This window comes from Nicotiana tabacum, chromosome 8 (genome assembly GCF_000715075.1).
Source record: "Nicotiana tabacum cultivar K326 chromosome 8, ASM71507v2, whole genome shotgun sequence".
Taxonomy (NCBI): Eukaryota; Viridiplantae; Streptophyta; class Magnoliopsida; order Solanales; family Solanaceae; genus Nicotiana; species Nicotiana tabacum.
Genome location: NC_134087.1, coordinates 82,461,250 through 82,474,896, shown reverse-complemented (window position 1 = coordinate 82,474,896; position 13,647 = coordinate 82,461,250). Strand labels below are relative to the sequence as shown.

The following is a 13,647-nucleotide window of genomic DNA, read 5'->3' as shown; positions in this document are numbered from 1 at the left end:
ATAAACATTGTACCCCAGAAATTAAAAATAGAAAACAGAACAACACTTATGACTTGCAACCCGCAGCATATGATAACTGCCTAGAGTAACTAACGTTTATCCTATTTGTGAGTTTTTCCACCAGTTGGTGACATTCCATTCTACTCCATTTCTTTGACAATGGCAATCCCAAATATCTTATGGGAAATGTACCTAATGTGAGACGTGTTTGAGCTAGTGGCACCTGCTTTGTTTGTTCATCACTCCAGCAAGAAACATACTCGACTTGTCTAAGTTAGCCTTTAGCCTAGTAGCATGATCGAAGTGTTGTAGTGCCTCCATAACTCGTGTTACTGATGTATGATCACATTTAGAAAAGATCGTACAATCATTAGCAAATATCAAGTGAGTAAGACTGAGTGTTTTACACATGGGAAGAAACATAAAATCAGGTAAATGACTCATTTTTTAAGAGTTCTGGACAGGTACTCTATAACAATCACAAATAGCATGGGTGACATTGGGTCACCTTGTCTAATTCCCTCTTGCCTTCAAAATATCCATGCCCCTCACCGTTGAACATTACAGAGAATTTTGTGGATAAAATACAAGCCATTACTAAGAAGAAATATTTATCTGGAAACCAAACCCTTTCAGATCTTCTTCTACAAACTCCCAGCTAACCATGTCATATGCTTTCCATAGATCAATTTTCATTAGACATTTAGGAGAAGTTTTTCTATTATAATTCCTAAGTAAATCATGGCATATTAGGACATTATGTACCAAAGATCTCCTCTCAACAAACATTGCTTGGTTTTCAACTACTATGTGCCCAAAAACTTTCTTTAATCTCTGACAGGTCATCTTTGAGATGCATTTGTATATAACATTGCACGTGAAATAGGCCTATATTGGTTTGAATTAATAGTAGTAACTTTCACCTTAAGGTTGAGTGCTATCATGGTGGAGTTAATTTGTGTCAACAACTGCCCATTGTCAAAGAACTCCAAAATTGCTGTTGAGATGTCCTGACCAATTACATTCCATGCAGCCTTATAAAAGCCACTTCCATATCCATCTGGACCTGGTCTTTTATTGCTATCTATCTCAGACATAGCCCTGTTAACATCATTTGCATTATACTTTTGTAATAGCTATACCTGCTACTCCACTATTAGTATGTACCCATTTTTAATACACCTACATTAGCCTTACATCTTGATTCCTCCTTTTGCCCATTAGTTCTTCATAATGCTAAGCAAATTTATTTGCAATAGCTATTGGATCATTCTGAGTGATAGCGTTCTTATCTTGTAGTTGTACTATGGCATGCTACAATTTCCTGTGTTTAATGACAGAGAAGAAGTACTTAGTGTTATCATCCCCAAGTCGTATCCATCTAGCCTTGCTTCTTTGCTTCAGAAATATTTCAGCCAAGTAAGAGGTTCTTCTGTATTCCTGATATTTTGCTTGTTCTGCTTGTTGCAGCTGCATGTTCATAGGATCCTCTTGCAATGCGCTTTGAATTTTTAACAAGCTATTTTATTCTTTTCAGCATCAGTTATGAATCTGCTGAACTGCTGACCATTTAGCTTCTTTAAGTTCCCCTTCAAAAGTTTTAATTTCTTGATAACTTGAAACATCTTATACCCCCAGAATCTCTGTATCCCACACATTTTCCACCCTTTCCAAAAATTGAGGATGACTGACCCAAATATTACAAAACTAAAAGGCTTTCTTTGTTCTTGAGGAGTCACTTAGTGCTGCTATTTTCACTGGAAAATGGTCACTCAGTGGAGACATTGTACCTTGCTTGTCATTCCAGGTGTACCTGTTCCCATGATGTGGAAGTTTCATGATCTCACAATCTTCCACGCATTCCTTAAACTCCACCACCTCAGCCACTGTAACTAGATTGCCTCCTAATCTATCCTTTAAATCAAGGACTAAACTAAATTCACCTGATACTATCCAAGCACCAGTGCATACCACCATACCTCTAATTAAGTATTCCCATAATTCTCTTCTTTCACTTCTGTGATTATAAGCATACACAAAAGTTATATAAAACTCCACATGTTCAGCTATACTAGTCACCTGACATGTTATAGCTTGGGCTAACTTAGGTACATCTATAACATGATAAATATCTTGCCTCCACACAATACAAATTTTTCAATTCTAATGCTGCTCCAAATTAGATGTACTGCCAACCCCCTAACATATTGTTAATCACATTATCAAGTCTTCATACCTTAACTTTAGTTTCCAACAATCTTATTAGACCAATATTTTGTTCATTACAATGGAGTCTAACCTCCTTTTGTTTGTTAGGGGCATTGAGGCCACTAACATTCCATGCTAGGATGCTAACCATTAGCTAAGGGAGGAAAGTCATGTCCTCCCTCATTTATAGCTTGACTCACCAACTGTTTCCTTCGTTGTTCCTTTTTACCAAGTGCCTGAAACGAATTTTGTGCTACCACTATCTAATTTTACTTTGTCAATTATGGATTTTGTCTTGCTGCATGCCTATTCACAGGGGTAACCCAACCAGCTGTTGGTGTATTGCCTTTGTCAACCTGTTTATTTGTTCTCTATGTGCCCGCCCTTTCTTGTACATTAACTTCCACCTATTTTTTCCCCTTTACTGCCTTTGTACCTTCTTTTTGCTCGACTCCCTTGTTCCTATAATTAGCTTGATCAGGGTGTTCCCCTTGCTCTTTGGGCACCTTTGGTTTGGGAGCTTTCTTCTTCTTACATTCATCCTCTGAATGTCTATATATTTGACAAAATTTGCATAGGGTTGGCTTCTAGTCATACTGTATTTTTTGTTTAATCACTATCCCTTTTCTCATTTCTAAAAAATAATGTGCCCAGTAGATTGGAATCTAGTTCCACTTCAACCAGTAGCCTAGAAAAATTTAAACCCTTCTTCTTCTTAGTGTTACGATCCACCATTAATGGTTTTCGAATTAAGCTTCCTATCTTACTGAGCCCTTTTGGATTTCAACATTTGAAATCAAGCCTAGGAAGCTTAATCCAAATTGGTAGCGTTTGTAATTCCTCTTTTGTGAATTCCATGGCGGCACTCCATGCTTTAACAATGAACGACTTGTTGTCAAAGTGATAAATTCCTCCTTCAAGGACATCATTTTCCCCTGCTTCTGAGTTGAACCTCACCAAAATTATGCCATTCCTCAACATTGAAATTTTGTTTATACCATATTTTTCCCACAGTCGCTGGATGAATCCATTCAAAATAGAGAATGGGGGCGGGCACCAAGTACGTAACATACAACGACAGTACTCAAGTAATCTATTTCTGAACTGATATTCTCAACATCAATTGCGCAAACTTTTGTTTGTCCATGTACTTCCGGTTGAACATACTCCAACTTGAAACCTGCGTTTGAAATTTTTTGTAACATCAAAATTATCCCAAATTGATGGTCATTTCACTTGGCTTTCTGCTGCATCACCTCTTCCGCCCATGTGAGTTTGCGGCTACTCATCGGGGATTGCACAATTCGATCCCATTCTATTAACAAGGGGGATTTAGGAATTTCCTTTTCTTCTATGATTACCTCCTCGATTTGGCTAATCTCTTCTTCGGTTATGCTTTGTTTTTCAATTGATGTTGTTTTTGCGTTGTTTCCTCTCTTCCTAGCCTGAATACCTCATTGCAAAGTTACTGCTTGCATCATCAGCACCTTCTGAGTAAGAATCTGAGCACTCTTACCCATGGCGTGCACAGGTTAGTTATCATGCACGCCAGAGCATTCTTACTCAGAAGGTGCTGATGGGTAATAGTTATCAGCACCTTCTGAGAGAGTTTCTAATGGCTTGGTTATGTGTAAATGGGTTTCGAAGTGTTCTTGGTGATTTTTGCCATAACTTGAGATGGATTTATTTACAGGTATGAGGGATATGTGACATGTTATGATTTTCTCCTGGATGGGATCAAGGAAGGTTTCCAACTAATCGAGTATGTAATTTGCTTGTGACCAAGGGTCGATAATGCAGTTCTCGTGTTTTCATATGGTGTGGTGGAGTTGGGACCGGCTATGGTAATTCATGTTATCTATGGATTTGGAGACTGGGACGTGTTTGTGGATTGTGAAGACGTGCCCAAAGTTAACTAGAAGGTAGTATGTGTTATGGTTAGGTCATTGTGGACTTTTGGAGGGCCATTTGTCCATTTGGGGATGACTGGAGTTGATTTGGCGGCCCATTGGTAGGCCCAATGAGGATGTGTATTCTACACCGAGTCGGATTTGTTGACTCAGCACTGTTATTACTGAAAGGTGTGTCATTCAGTTAGAGTTGATCTTGCTCGTGTTCGGATATGTTCTATATATTACTCTTCTATGCTACGAGGGCTTGTGATTTATTGGGTATATGCTTATAAGATGCGGTTTTATTTGGGCCTTGTAGCGAATTTTGAGTGAGATAGTTATTGGGGAGTTGAATGGTTGATTGTGCCTTGGCTATGGTCTTTTCGGGCCGTGGTATATAATGTTATTCACTCCTCCATGGTTATGGTCATGCACTTCGTGTACTTGATGTGGAATTGCGTCTGATTGTCGATTTTGAGCATTGTGGCTTGAGGTATTTCATAGGACCATTGTTTGGATGGGGTCACGTGTTGCAACAGAGTTATGTTGAGATATGATCATTTTAGATAGATTCATGTGTTTTGGTTCTACTATGTGTGATGGGTTCGTAGCATTGCGTTTGTGGTGGCACTTGTTGAGCTTGCGGGATGGTTCTCTCATTTGAGTCATTTTCCATGTTTGAATACTTTTGAATTGTTACTTATTGGTGCACAGATTGTACAGTTGTTGCTTTAGGTTGTATTGGTGTGGCATGTCAATAGAATAGTTGTGTTTGATGATATATGGTCATTGGACCCAAAATGGATACTATCGGAATTGATTACAGTATGTTTGAAAGAATAATATCGGAAGTCAGCTTGGGATTTGGCTTTGGTTCTTGTCGGACAAGAGAGAGAGCTCCATGACTTGTTGATCTAATAAGTGGTTATGAGTTTATGCGTGTTTCTTTCATCCTCAGCAGTGTACAAAGGTTTTGAATGAGTTTTTATTTGATATAAGGTTTACTACCAGTGTCGGGTTTGTTTTGAACAGCTACTGTGATCAGCAATTATTGCTACGAGTATGCGAGTTGTGTGGTATATCATGTGATTATATCTTGGGTGATTATTATGGCTTGATACTGCTTGTTGAGACTTATACAGTGTGTAAATGCGAGTTCAGGTCTTGTAAGGAATTTTGGATGTTGGAAATTGGGTTCTAAGGCTTATGAACTAAGGTTAAAGTAATGATCTTCAATTATGTTGTGTTTTCAGGCTTACATGGATTGGAGTAACGTGGGATCACCCTCGGATATGTGCGTGGTAAAGTTACACGGCGATTTGATGGATTTGGAACGACTCTAGGCGCGTTCGAGGACGAACGTACATTAAAGTGGGAGGAGAATGTAACGGCCCCACTGGTCGTTTTGAGCATTTGCATTCTATTCAGCTATTTAAAGTCTTGAGTAGCTTCGTATGATGTTTATGACTTGCGTGAATCATCAATTTTGGTTTTCAGGTGATTCAGAATTGATTTGGAAAAGTGATTCTCAACTAGAAAGCTTTAAGTTGGAAGAATTGACCAAATTTGGCTTATTAGTATTTGAACTCGGATCAAAGTTTTAATAGTTCTGTTAGGTCCGTATGGTGATTTTGGACTTGGGCGTTTGCCCGGACTTGCATTTGGATATTTCTAGAAGGTTTTGGCACTATTTGGCGAAAGATGGAAATTTGAAGGTTTGGAATATTCATAAGTTTTATTGAGAGTTGACTTTGATGATTTGGAATCTCAACAACTTTATTATATTATTTGGGACTTGTGTGCAAAATTTGAGTTCATTCTGAGTTGGTTTGATATTGTTCGGCACAAGTTTTGTAGGTTTAAAAGTCAACCATTCATTAAGTTCGATTTGAGGTGCGATTCGTGATTTTTGATCTTGTTATGTGTGATTTGAGACCTCGAGAAGGTCCGTGTTATGTTTTGGGACTTGTTTGCATGTCTGGACGGGATCCCGAGGGGCTCAAGTAAGTTTCAGATAATTTCCATGTTCTTTGGCACTGCTAATTTCTGGTGTAGCTGACCCTTTTCATTGCATAGTGTATTATTGGATCTAACCTTTTTTTCTTCATTATGTTCGCGATTGTGTTCTCACGTTTGCGTACCTTTGTGAGACCTGAGCATCGTGTTCGCCTTCTTTAGCTCGGGTTCGCATAGAGTGAGTTGAGAAGCTGGGGACTAGAAGAAATGCCTTTACATTCGTGAAGTATCAGCAACATTCGCGAAGGTTTGGATCTGGTGCAGATCGCGTTCGCAAGGTCTATGCCGCGAACGCGTCGGGTCTTTTGTGGCAAAGTATTTTTGTGCATCGCAAACGCGATGGTCCTTCCGCGTGCGTGAAAAGTATACTTGGAGCAGACCTTAAAGTACTCTATTTCGAAGGTTTCGGGCATTTTATCATATTTGGAGCTATGAAGCTGGGATTTAGGAAATTTTGGAGGCGATTTTCACCACATGGAATGGGGTATGTATTTTCTATTCGGTATTGATTTTATTTTGTGATTTCATCTTCGTTTTTGGCATTTGATTGATAATTTTGAAAGAGAAATCGAGGGTTTTGACTAAACTTTCATAATGTGAATTTTTGAGTTTTGAATATCGATTCCGAGCCAGATTTTGAGTGAAACTAGTATAGCTGGATTCATAATTGAATATGTCATTGGATTTTGTGAGTTTTGTCGGGTTCCGAGGTGTAGGCTCTGTTTTGACTTTTTGGTTAACTTTGGGCTTTTTATTTTTGAGATACCACCAATATCATTTGGGATTGTTTCTTTATGCATTATTTGATGTAGTTGAGTTTCTTTTGGCTAGTTTCGAGCCGTTCGGAGGTTGATATGCGTGGGATGGCATTCCTAGAGTATGGGTTGGCTTGCTCGGTATTGGATTTGGCTTGCTCGAGGTAAGAAACATATCTAAACTTAAATTTGAGGGTATTTAACCATGGAAACTGTGTTATAAGAGATGTATTGAGGTAACACACATGCTAGGTGACGAGCGTGCGGACATGCACTGAGGAAATCATGATTCTAGTCGACTATTACACTATGATCAGACTTGTTTTGCTGTTATATCTTGTTACCTCCATGTTATCCCTACTTGATTGATTATATGAGCTGTGAATCATGTTAGAAATCATGTTTAGGCTACATGCTTATTCTGTTGAGACCCACCGAGGTCATTTCTGCTGTTGAGTTATTTGCTTAAATTACAGTTATGTACTCAGTCATATCTATTCATTTGCATATCATATCTCAGTCTTTGTTATCAATTGTTGTCACATCATGTTATCATTGTTTGGGTTGATTGGCATGAGATTTGTTAGCCCGAGAGACTGGAGAGATTGATGACTGAGTTGGGGCCTGAGGGTCGTGTTATGAGAGATATTGTGGATTGGGCTGCATGCCGCAACCGGCAATATTGGCTTTATATATATTATTATTGATGGGATCGAGCTGCACGCTGCAATAGGTTTTATTGATTCATGATGGGATCGGGCTGCACGGCGCAACAGACCATGATGGCTTATTTTAGCGCTTGGGCAAGATCCGCCCATCCGGAGTTTGACATACTAGCAGTGAGTGCATGTACCGAGTGCCGAGTGATTGAGTGCCGAGTGCTGAGTGATTTGAGTGTTGTCGCGCCCCCTTTTTCTAGAGCGAAATTGGGTTTATGACATTTGGAAGGACAACTCGTTCCTTTTGGGAACGGGTTTGAATTTAAATAGTCTCCACCTAATGATTAGGGTGCATTAGGACACCAAAAGAGTTTGATTTTGAAAAACCAGAGATAGGGTAAGGGCTTGAAATTATTCCAAGCCCTTAGGTATTAGGCACCCCTCAGAATCCACTAGTGTGGTTCCCGGCCAGACAATTATTGTGAATTTGGGGTACAATTAACATGTAGACAAATAAAGCTCAGATAGGAGGGGATTTCACATATAAAAGTTTGAAAATAGACAAAGTTTAAAGAGCAGTTTGAGGAAGCGGATTCTAGAATGAAAATGTTAAAGAAATAAGAGTAAAGGAAAGGGGGGGTCGGTCCTAGGTTTACTAAAAATATGGATCACCCGACACAACGTCCGGTAATCACTCCTCAATGAGGGGCTACACGTGACGTTATCGCGCGGTCATCATATCCATATCTACCCTTCCCACCCTGTTAAGGTATTTAAAGCGCGGGTTAGTCTCGATTACTTATTGCATGCTATTACTTGTCCCATTCCTATCAGTCCTGGAGGCACTTAGGACTACTAATCCTAAAAGGTTTCTGAGTAGGATTTGCAAGTTCTGAGTATTCTCCTTTCGCCAAGTATTCCTTGATATCATGAAACCAAGGTTTTTCGTCTGCCTCTTCTTCAACATGCGCACAATAAGCAGGCTGATCATGGATCTTTATTGGAATGGGATCAATGAAGTTCTTGTCTGGATGTTGTATCATGGATGATAAGGTAGCCAATGCATCGGCAAACTCATTCTGAACCCTGGGAACATGTTGGAATTCTGTCTTTACGAACCTCTTTCTCAATTCATGTACATAATGCAGATACGGAAGTATCTTGGAGTTCTTGGTTGCCCATTCTTCCCAGACCTGATTTATAAGTAGGTCTGAATCTCTGATCATTAGAAACTCTTGAATGTTCATGTCAACGGCCATTTTGAGCCCTCGGATGCAGGCTTCATACTCGGCCATGTTGTTGGTGCAGGGAAACCTGAGCTTGGTGGACACCGGATAATGCTGACAGGTTTCTGATACAAGGACTGCTCCTATGCCAACTCCTTTGAAATTTGCTGCTCCATCGAAAAACATTCTCCAACTGTCATAGGATTCTGCAATGTCTTCTCCAATGAACAATACCTCTTCATCAAGAAAATACATTTTTAGGGGTTCATATTCTCCGTCCACGGGGTTTTAAGCAAGGTGATCTGCTAGTGCCTGTCTCTTGATTGCCTTCTGAGTGACGTAAACAATGTCAAACTCACTCAACAGGATTTGCCACTTGGCTAGCTTGCTAGTGGGCATGGGCTTCTGAAAGATGTACTTCAAAAGATCCATCCTTGATCTGAGATATGTAGTATAGGCACAGAAGTAATGCCTCAGCTTCTGAGCTACCCAAGTCAAAGCACAACAAGTGCGTTCTAATAGAGAATACCGGGCCTCGTACGGGGTGAACTTCTTACTGAGGTAATAGATGGCCTGCTCCTTCCCTCCCTCCCCCTCCCCGTTTTGTCATGATACCCTAGAACGCAACTGAAAGCTCCATCCAATACTGCAAGGTAGAGTAATAAGGGTCTACCCGGCTCAGGCGGGACTAAAACTGGTGGTGTTGACAGGTATTCCTTGATCCTGTCGAAAGCTTTTTGGCAGTCATCAGTCCATTTGGTAGCGGTGTCTTTCTTCAATATCTTAAAGATTGGCTCACTGATAATTGTAGACTGTGCTATGAACCGACCGATGTAGTTAAGCCTTCCCAAGAAACTCATCACATCCTTCTTGTTCTTTGGCGGTGGTAGTTCTTGAATGGCTTTGACTTTGATGGATCTAGTTCTATTCCTCGGCGACTCCCAATAAACCCAAGTAATTTTCCAACAGGAACCCCAAATGCGCACTTTGCGGGATTCAGTTTTAGGTTGTACCTTCTTAGTCTATTGATGAACTTCCTCAAATCTTCCATGTGATCGGTAGCTTTCTTGGACTTGATGATGGCATCATCTACATATACCTCAATCTCTTTGTGTATCATATCGTGGAAAATGGTGGTCATGGCCCTCATGTAGGTGGCCCCTGCATTCTTCAACCCAAACGACATCATCTTGTAACAATACATTCCCCATGGCGTAATAAAAGCTGTTTTCTCAGCATCTTCTTCATCCATCCAGAGATCTGATGATAACCCGTGAAACAATCTACAAATGATTGCAACTCATTCTTGGCGCAATTGTTGATCAGGATGTGTATGTTTGGCAAAGGGAAGTCGTCTTTTGGACTGGCCCGATTGAGATCCCGGTAGTTGACACAGACTCTGACCTTCCCATCCTTCTTTGGCACCGGTACAATGTTGGCTAACCATGTCGGGTATTCTACTACCCTGAGAACCTTAGCTTTGACATGCTTAGTGACTTTTTTTTGATTTTCCAACTCATATCAGGCTTGAACTTTCTGAACTTTTGCTTTACCGGCGGACATGTTGGATCGGTTGGCAGTTTGTGAGCCACAATAGATGTACTCAGACCAGTCATGTCATCATACGACCAGGCGAATATGTCCTCATATTCTCTTAGAAATTCTGTGTTTTCCTTCTTTTCTGACGGCGATAAGTGAACGCTGATTCGTGTTTCTTTGACGTTTTCTGCATCTCCCAGGTTGATAATCTCAGTTTCGTCCAGGTTAGACTTCGGTCTATTTTCAAAATTCTCAACATCTTTAACAATCTTTTCTAGTATGTCATCTTCCTCTGAATCTATGTCCATTTGTTGCGTTGTCTCGTTGCATGTCACAGTCATTGGTTCACCAAAATAAGTAATAGTAATGATGTATAAGTAAACTAATGAGAGAAAAATAATAATGTGCGTCGATTCATAAGATAAAAAATGCTTTGATAAATTGCATAATCGTTTTGAACATTGGAGATCTTATTGCGGGAATTGAAAATATGCGAAAAATAAAATCTTTTAGTAAAGAAGACAATGCTTGTTTTAGCCTTGCTACCCCGAGGCTCATCGGGCTCTGGTTGTCCTGATGGTCCAGTTATTGAGGCATGCCCCTCTACTTACAGCCTGTATGGAAGGGCCTTCCTCCCCCTCTTCCTCGAGAACAACACAACAGTCCATATCATTGTCTTCTAGGAACAAGTTCTTCACCGTTGCAAGTGCTTCTTCTTCATCTGATCCATAAATAATGTCAGCCTGTTGGAAAGTCTGCTCCAGATGCGGTATTGGCTGCTCTAGTGGATAATAAGGACCACGCCATGGTGGCGACCGAATTCCTCCCAAGTGTATCCATATCCTAAACCGAAGGTAGTGCCATGTTTCTTGAGTTTTATGGGTTTAGAGATTCCTTGAAGGTTCTTGCCAAGCCCTTTGTTCTTGCCTTTAATGGGACTAAGAGGAGGAGTGGGTGGAGGGCCCCTGGATCTCGTGGAATAGGATAATGTTGCCAGAGTGCACGAACTAACCTTTGGGGAGGGGAATAATAAAACAAAAAGTAAAAACAAAAAGGTAACCAAGTTAGTGAGGTTTATAAAAAGTATTGCAATATTTAAACACATAGTGCAAGAATGTAAAGCATGTCCTAATTTGGGAACCTCTTAGTGCCCGAGTTAGGCCTAGCGACAAATTGATTTGGAGAACTTAGGATGCTAAATGCCTCATTTCATTGATAAAAAGTAGACGAATCCCAAAATGACACTAAATAAACAGGAAATGAAAATTACTAATGGCCATTGGCCTTATTACATTTTATAAAGCGAAAAGAAAAACTCCTATCTACTTGGTCCCAGAAGGACCTTCCTCAGGTTGAATGCTCTCGTTGATCAAATCCTCCAGTTCACTTAGGTTCACCAGTAAAAATGTCTTTGCCAGGTGTTCTCCTTCGTTTCCCTTAGCGTTCTGGCAGTCGGTGACTCTCTTCCTCACTTTTCCTTCTAATTCCAGCAGACTGTATTCCAGATATTCCAACTTTTCGCTAGCTCTGGCGACCCTCTCTTTCCACTCATTGATTTGGTCATCTGATGGAAGACTCCTCCAACAGTCTAGCTAGAGTGGGGGCGTGCTAACCATACCGAAATTAGGGACCTCGTTCTTCATTTTCTACAAAACAAAAGGGTTAAGACCATACCCCTACCAAACTCGACTATTTAATATCAACAATTAGCATGAAGCCTTTAGTTCTGCAAATATATGCACAGAACGTGATGATATCCGTTTGGGTTTAGGGAAACCCAGTGGACTTTGGACAAGACTATCTTAAAGGATCATTATGTGGACAACATAACTGACCCAGCTAGGTTTGGCCATGATGCATGCGTAATTTAAATAGAGTAATGTTTCTATGGGGTTTTAGACTGGTACCCTTGAGCGGACAACTCAAGGGGGAAAGGCACAGAACCGTCGACTACACCGTTGATCGACTGGTTTTACCGCAAATATGCCTTTTTCGGATTTAGGGGGTAATAATATAGGAAGATCACAACCACTCATTATAAGCGTTGCTATGGTATTTATTTCCCACGAGTGAAGTATGATGTTGAGCATGATCATGCAATAATTAAAAGCATGTTGTCACGTAATTTCACGTTAAGATAGTAGTAAATACAGCAACTTCATAATTTAAAGTAGTAGTAAGGAAAGAAACAAAGAAGACAAGTCAGTTTTGCAGTTGAAAAGGGAATTGAATGCTTAAAAGAATTAAACAAGTAATTGCACATAATGAGTTATGAATCCACAATAATAGTCTGAAATGGTAAAAGCCTAAATATCCCCAGCAGAGTCGCCACGCTGACGCGCTCCCTTTTTCTAGAGCGAAATCGGGTTTATGATATTTGGAAGGACAACTCATTCCTTTTGGGAACTGGGTTTGAATTTGAAGAGTCTTCACCTAATGATTATGGTGCATTAGGACACCCTAACCCGACTCATTTATCACTTTCGACGCCCTTGAATCCCTCGTCTCCCTATTCTCTCATAGACTCGCCCAAACCCTAGCGTCGTCACCTAAAATCTACCCTAAATCCCTTCGATTCCTACCTATTCCATGAGATTCCATGGTGATTTGATTCCCTACCGGCCTCTTACCTCTCCTGGTTATTCGACCCTTTTGTTGCATGAAGGGATCTTGAAAGGATCCAACTCATATTTTGTTCAAAGACCGTTCAAAGGTCTACCTATGGCCATTATCGTTTGTGATTGCTATTTCTTCCTATTTTCAATACGAATCTATGACTTTGGACCAAGTCTCTTTCACATCTGTTATATTCAAAACCCTAATCTCATGGCTAATTGGGTCTGTTCAGATCTTTGTAGATTTGAAACGTTTTGAACATTATTTGGTATTTTCTTCGGAAAAAATTTCTATTTTCCTTATCATTATTCAATTTCAGTGACTTCTCAGAGCTAGGGTTTGTCCTAAGTTCTCTTCAAATGATTTTTTCTTAATTTTCAAGTGTTAAACCTGATTATTCCTTTACTGGTTGGGCCGATTTTCATGTATATGCTTAAACCCTAGGTACTTCTGTTTATGGCACTAATTTCTTCAAATTTTCTTCCGTTATCTATTTATTTTTGTCAATTAATCATCATGGATGATTTTATTAGTCATTTGAATCATATTTTCCCGTTCAAATTAGTATTTCTTTGTGATTTTCTTGTTTACCTTATTCGTGACTTTAATTAGTACAATTTTCCTTAATTAGACTATTATTCTGATTCAGAAGTTTTATATGGTATGATTGATTCTCTTACCTTATTTGAGCCCTAATTTGTACCATTGATTGGCTCTCCCTATTCTAAAGGGTCTT

The 13,647-nt window shown here is 39.8% G+C and overlaps 1 long non-coding RNA gene across 3 annotated transcripts in view; it reads left to right on the top strand.

The window, feature by feature from the left end:
• Positions 1–13,647, top strand: part of LOC107829419 (uncharacterized) — a 51,091-nt gene that overhangs the window by 10,206 nt on the left and 27,238 nt on the right. For all 3 annotated transcript variants that reach the window (XR_012694109.1, XR_012694108.1, XR_012694107.1), the window contains exons 5-6: positions 3,902–6,600; positions 6,948–7,035. This is a non-coding gene — a long non-coding RNA (uncharacterized LOC107829419). The remainder of the gene's footprint in view (positions 1–3,901; positions 6,601–6,947; positions 7,036–13,647) is intronic.